The sequence below is a fragment of the Erpetoichthys calabaricus genome, chromosome 14 (assembly GCF_900747795.2).
Source record: "Erpetoichthys calabaricus chromosome 14, fErpCal1.3, whole genome shotgun sequence".
Taxonomy (NCBI): domain Eukaryota; kingdom Metazoa; phylum Chordata; class Cladistia; order Polypteriformes; family Polypteridae; genus Erpetoichthys; species Erpetoichthys calabaricus.
In genome coordinates this window covers 77,062,739-77,068,738 of record NC_041407.2, presented here as the reverse complement: position 1 = coordinate 77,068,738, position 6,000 = coordinate 77,062,739, and positions in this window count along the sequence as shown.

The following is a 6,000-nucleotide window of genomic DNA, read 5'->3' as shown; positions in this document are numbered from 1 at the left end:
TTCTTTAACTCTTTTGTGGATTTTTGGTGAAGGATTTATACAAGGTATACATGTATTCTGGGGGTGACCCTTAAAAATCTTTGACAATCCTTTATTTTGCTCTAAAAATGTTTCAAAGAAGTTAAAAACTATTTTGCATTAGTTTGCGTCTCCATTTTGTTCCATCATTTTCATTGCTTGTTGCATTGACATTTGTGCCCAGAATTCCCTAGGAATGCACTGCTGGTGATGTAATCAAGGTGACCATTTATTAGAACCAACACATGCACTCTCAGATTGTCTGAGATTGGAAGCAAACCTTTATTTTCTTTTTCAAGTCTCTTGTTTTGAACCTTGATTTTTTTGATTAGTGTTTAAGGCTTTGATGATTGATAGTTTGATTTCCCGAACTTGTCACATTTCCTGACCACGTCTTTTCTTTTGGACCTTTCTCATTGCTCTCTTTGTACACTTGTAATTTAAATAAAACTAGTAAGAATAATAATAACCAAAAAATCATTGAAGAAATCTTTTAAGGGTGAATGAAGATGTATGCATACACTAGCGACACACACGGATCCACAGTCCTAAAGTGAAAAGCAAATTAAAAAACAAGTTAAAGATAAGGAGCTGTTGATACTTCTTATGTTTTGCAAATAGTTACTACAATAGGCTTGACCTGAACAATCTTCTCGATTTTTGCCATGCATTTCGCTCTCTGGAGTGTTCTTGCATTCTGTGTCCTGGACGTTGTCATGCATGCCTATGAGCCATCGTGTTGCCTGCTGCTCAGTTGCTTAATATTCAGGATCACTTCTTGATTGTCAAGGGTTTGTGTCTTGTCTGCTTATTCTTTCTCATTCTGTGTCACTTAATCACTTTCTGTAACTTGCTTGGTGCTCAGCAGATGTTGCAGTTCTTTTATTTTCTTTCTTTTTTCACAGTTGGTGTTCTCCGTCACGTTAACAGCCTCTGTGATTTGCTGGATGCTCAGCAGGTGTCACTGCTGCTATTTTTCCTTCCACTATGGTTAGTTGTGTGTCCACTTGTAATAAATATATGACCAGAGATAACTTTGTCAAGGTTCCCGCTGCCTAATTTTTAAAAAAATTGCAGGTTATAAGCTTTCAATTAAGACCAAGATCAACATTCTAGCCCCAGTACTTCATGAGTAATTACATGGCAGATGGACAGACAGTAGCATTTTACTACAGATGACTGTCCCCACCCCTTCTAAATTTGGTGTGAAAAGGGTGTGGCTTTACAATAAATACTAATAATTCAGAAAGGTTAATGGCTTCCTGTCTGTACTGGCATAAATGGATGAAGTGAGAATATTTAACATATTAGCAAATTCTGTTGAAATGGTTTTGTTAAGAAAACAAATGAAAAAACAGAAAAGCCCACTCATTTCCCTGTTTGTCTTCACTTTAGAACAAATGTTTCAAGGAGAGAGCCCTTGCTCAACATACAAAAGATGATGCCAAGATATTGTTTTACACTGCATTTTTGTAATCAGAACACACCTGAAAGTCGCCTTTGCCTTTAACTCCTTATATTCTGAATTTTGATTTATTCACAAAGATAACAAAGAAACGACAACTAAATTAGTTTAATGTTTGTATGGTGTCAGGAAAATGTCTTGCATCTATAATTACACTTGGAAAGAAAAAAAGGCTCTTTTTTAGGTTTTAAAATATTTTGCTTGTGATGCCCATAAACTGAAACACACATTGCCATCTACAGGCTGTTCAGGAAACTACTTTTGGTTATTATGAATGTGAATTTGCTCATTTACTTGTATTTAGGGGTACATTTGGGTAGAAGGGGATGAAGGGTGTGGTGCAAAGTATAAAAGACACAAGCGACAATGAGAAATGTGGATTAAGGGAAAGGCGCATGCTGAAAAGGCAGCATTACCATACAGCACTGCACTTTATACATGCACATACTGGAGATGTATATCTGGGATGCACATTCTAATTGTGTAAAGGACTCAAAAAAGAAATTAAACATATTCTGTGAGAAAGATAACACCATTCAGATATCAACTTTCAGGAAGATTTTTACCTGAGAGATAATTTCGTCATACCTAGGAGAGGACGGTGAGGCTCGCACATCCCGGTCTCGGCCTCCTTTTGGTTTCTGGGATACTCTTCAGTCCGATGAACACCTGTGGCCCCGGCTCTCAGGTTACAGGCTTTCTCTTTTCTGAATGGTCTGGTAAATTTACCTGGGATGGAGAAACTAAAACAAACGTTAGTCACTGAAGCAGCAGAAATGGCCAGAATTGGGGGGCCTTTCCCCTGCTCACAATGAACACAGCAAAGCAGACATCAAGTTCAACAAGAAGAGCAAAATGAAGGAAATGTCTCTCCAGATCGAATGCTTATTTATCAGGAGTGTTGCCTTTCTATGTCTGAGAAGAATTAGAATCTTAAACGTCACAGGCTACTTGATGAATGCTTTGTATAGCAATTAACATGTTGTCCTGCGTATTAAGACAGAAAAAGGAGATGGGGAGTGGTGATTACAAATTTTGATTAATAAAACTATTTTATACTATAGTAATAATAATGACGATGATGATTATAATTATTACTATGTTTAACATACAGGGGTGGGCAAAAGTAGGTATACAGTTGTGAGTATACAAAACACAGATTTTATTCCGTGTTCATCTATTAATTATTGTATATTTATTTGTATTATTTGTCTTCTTCCTCTTAAAGCTATTGAGTTAATAAAGCTATTGTTATAATCATAACCTGCATGTCTTTTTCCATACGAACAACTATAATCATTTTTCCCCACCCCATAATACAAGTAATGTAAAAATATTTTTCTACATACCATGGAATGTACAGTGTCTGTAAAAAAAATATTCACCCCCTTTGTAGTTTTCACATTTTATTTTTATATAACATTGAATCACAGTGGGATTAATTTGGCTTTTTTTGAAATTGATCAATTGAAAATGTCTCTATAATGGCAAAGTGAAAACAAATCTGTGCAAAGTGATGTGAATTAGTCACAAATATAAAACACAACATAACTGATCATATCATTATTCACTTCCTTCATGTCAGTATTTAGTTGATACACCTTTGGCAGCCATGACAGCCTTGAGTCTGCGTGCACAGGTCCCTCTCAATCAGCTTTGCACATCTGCACACTGCCATTTTCCTCGTTCCTTCTTTGAAAAACTTCTCAAGCTCTGTCAGGTTGCCTTCTTGATCAAGCGTTAATAGTCTTTGTCAACTCCAGCCTCAAATTCTAAACTGGATTGAGATTAGCACACTGACTCGGCCACTCCAGGACATTATTTTAAAGCAATCCCCTTGTAGCTCTAGCCTTAGGCTTGGTGGTGTTGTCTTATGTTAAGGTTCAGATGTCTTGCAGACTGCATCAGGTTTTCCTCCAGTATGTCCCCATATTTTTCACTTTTCCCTCACAAGCCTTTCAGGGCCTGCTACAGAGATGTTTCCCCACAGAGTGATGCTGCCACCACCAGGCTTCACGGTGAGGATGGTGTGGGTTTGATATTGTGCAGTGCTCAAACAAGGTGTTTATTTTGAAACCCAGAAAGGGTCTCTTCAGACCGATGAAGCTTCTTCCATCTAACCTCAGAGTCTCTCATGTGCCTTTTGACAAACACTAGCTGAGATGTCGTGTGTGTTTTTTCTCTTTGCCACTCTTCCATTAAAATGCGACTGTTGAAGTGTCAATAAAGCCAAATTAAATCCACTCTGACTCAAATGTGTTTAAAAATAAAGTCTGAAAATGCCCAAGAGGGTGAAAAGTTTTTATTGGCACTGTGCCTGTCACATATGGTGCTTTCATAACTTTATCTATTGTATATAAAGTCTTTTGTCTGTTTCTCTTTGCCTATTATGGAATATGGCCGGCCGTTCATCCCGGCCAATACCCCCAAGCCGCCAGGTGGAGCTCTCCCTGCAGTGTGGAGGTGCCCCGAAGGCCAGCAGGGAATCCTGGACAATGGGGTTTTTATCCACAGCCCTGCTGGATACCATGGGGGCTGCTAGAGGACGCTGCAGGGAGGCCCAAGGATTATTACGTGCCCTACGCCCCGGAAGTTCATCTTAGTCACAGTGACAGGAGGAATGACGTGCTTCTGGGATGAAGAAGAAGAGAACTTTTTATCTGATCCAGAAGTGATGAAAAGTCACATGGACTGGGGGGTTGTAAATACTTCCGGGTCATGGACTATAAAAGGACCATGGGAAATCCCGGACGGCGAGCTGAGTTGGGAGGCAGGGTGGCTAAGTGTCTGGGAGTGGAGGATTGTTTATTTGATTATTGATATATTGGAGTATAGTGGAGTGGAGGGTGCTTTGTGCACATTTATTATTATAATAAATAACATTTTGGATTTTTATCTGGTGTCTGACGTTTGGTCTGAGGGTTCAAGGGGTCACGGGGACCCTTAAACTGTCACACTATCTATAACAAACCAGGAGGGCACTAGAAGGAGGTTCTCAAAGCGTTTAGTTCTGCACATGCCCATTCACAAGGTCTCAATATAAAATAAGATGTCCAGTATGTGACCCATCACTTAAATGGCTCTTTGTGTCAGGACTTGTTAAAGACTGTTTCTGATTGTATCTGAGAACCCAAAGGTGCCTCCTGTACATACAATTTGTCAGCAGTAAGGACAGGACTTCTTCCAAACTCCCCAGTCAAAGCTATGCATCTGCTTCAGCCCAATGACAAGAGCCATTGAAGTTAATGTCCTGTTAGCTGGTGGGGTTAATCACTGCTGTGAACAGAAAACCTGACAATTAGGATTATCTTCCTCTAAAAATGTCTTCTGCAGATAAAGTCTTCACTTTTAAAAGCATTGAGAGAATTTACTGCAAAGAACGTATTTGTCACTTCCTAGCATTTTCGCCCTGGCTGTTTTCTTCATTCTTTCACTAACTTGTACACAAATACGTGCAGATTGTTGGGCAAAGCATTAGCTGGAAGTGCTGATGAAGAGATAAAATCAGTTATGTGCTGTGTTTCCTATTGTGTATTTGCTTGCGTTGTCAGATGACACTTTCCCAAAAATGATTTGGTAACATCAGGACCCCCTGCAGAAATTTACACTACACATCTCACTGTTGTGTCCCATCACAGAGTTCCTTTTTATTCACATTTACTTTAGTAGTTTAGTTGAGTGGCTTGATGGGTAGCGCTGCCTCACAACACTGAATCTTGTTGGCTTCTGTGTTAAGGCTGTATTCAAAATATTACTTATTACATTTTTAAAAAGTGCATAATTATATACTATACTGTACATAGCTGGACAGCAGCCTAATAGTATAGTAGCTAGAGCTGCTGCCTCAAATCTCCAAAATCCTGTCATCTGCTCCTCCTAATTCAGACCTGTGATATTAGGACAGAATTCAAAAATTGGATGGATTAATTATATTTATGCATTGATATATTAATTAGGAGAGAGGCATGGTGGTGCAGGGCATGGCCATGTCATGGATTCTATGGCCTATCAGTGCGGAGTTGGCATCTTCTCTGTGTGTCCCCACGGCTAATTTCCTTTTCCATCACCCTTGAGGCATGTCTGTTAAGTTAATTAGGGATTTCTTACTGGATTGATGATGGACTGGCATTCTGTCTAGGGTTGGGTCCTGCTTTCCATCTGATCCCTACGGGATGACTTCCGGTCCCCACAACCTTGAACAAGATAGCACAGGTTTTAAAATGGATGGATAAAAGTAATAAAGCATTTGATTTTATAATCTTTTACTTGAATTTTAAGGCCCATTCAAAGAAACAAATCCAAAAATGCAACAAATAAAATAAGAAATTCATAAAGCAATAACTGGGCGGCACGGTGGCGCAGTGGGTAGCGCTGCTGCCTCGCAGTTGGGAGATCTGGGGACCTGGGTTCGCTTCCCGGGTCCTCCCTGCGTGGAGTTTGCATGTTCTCCCCGTGTCTGCGTGGGTTTCCTCCGGGCGCTCTGGTTTCCTCCCACAGTCCAAAGACATGCAGGTTAG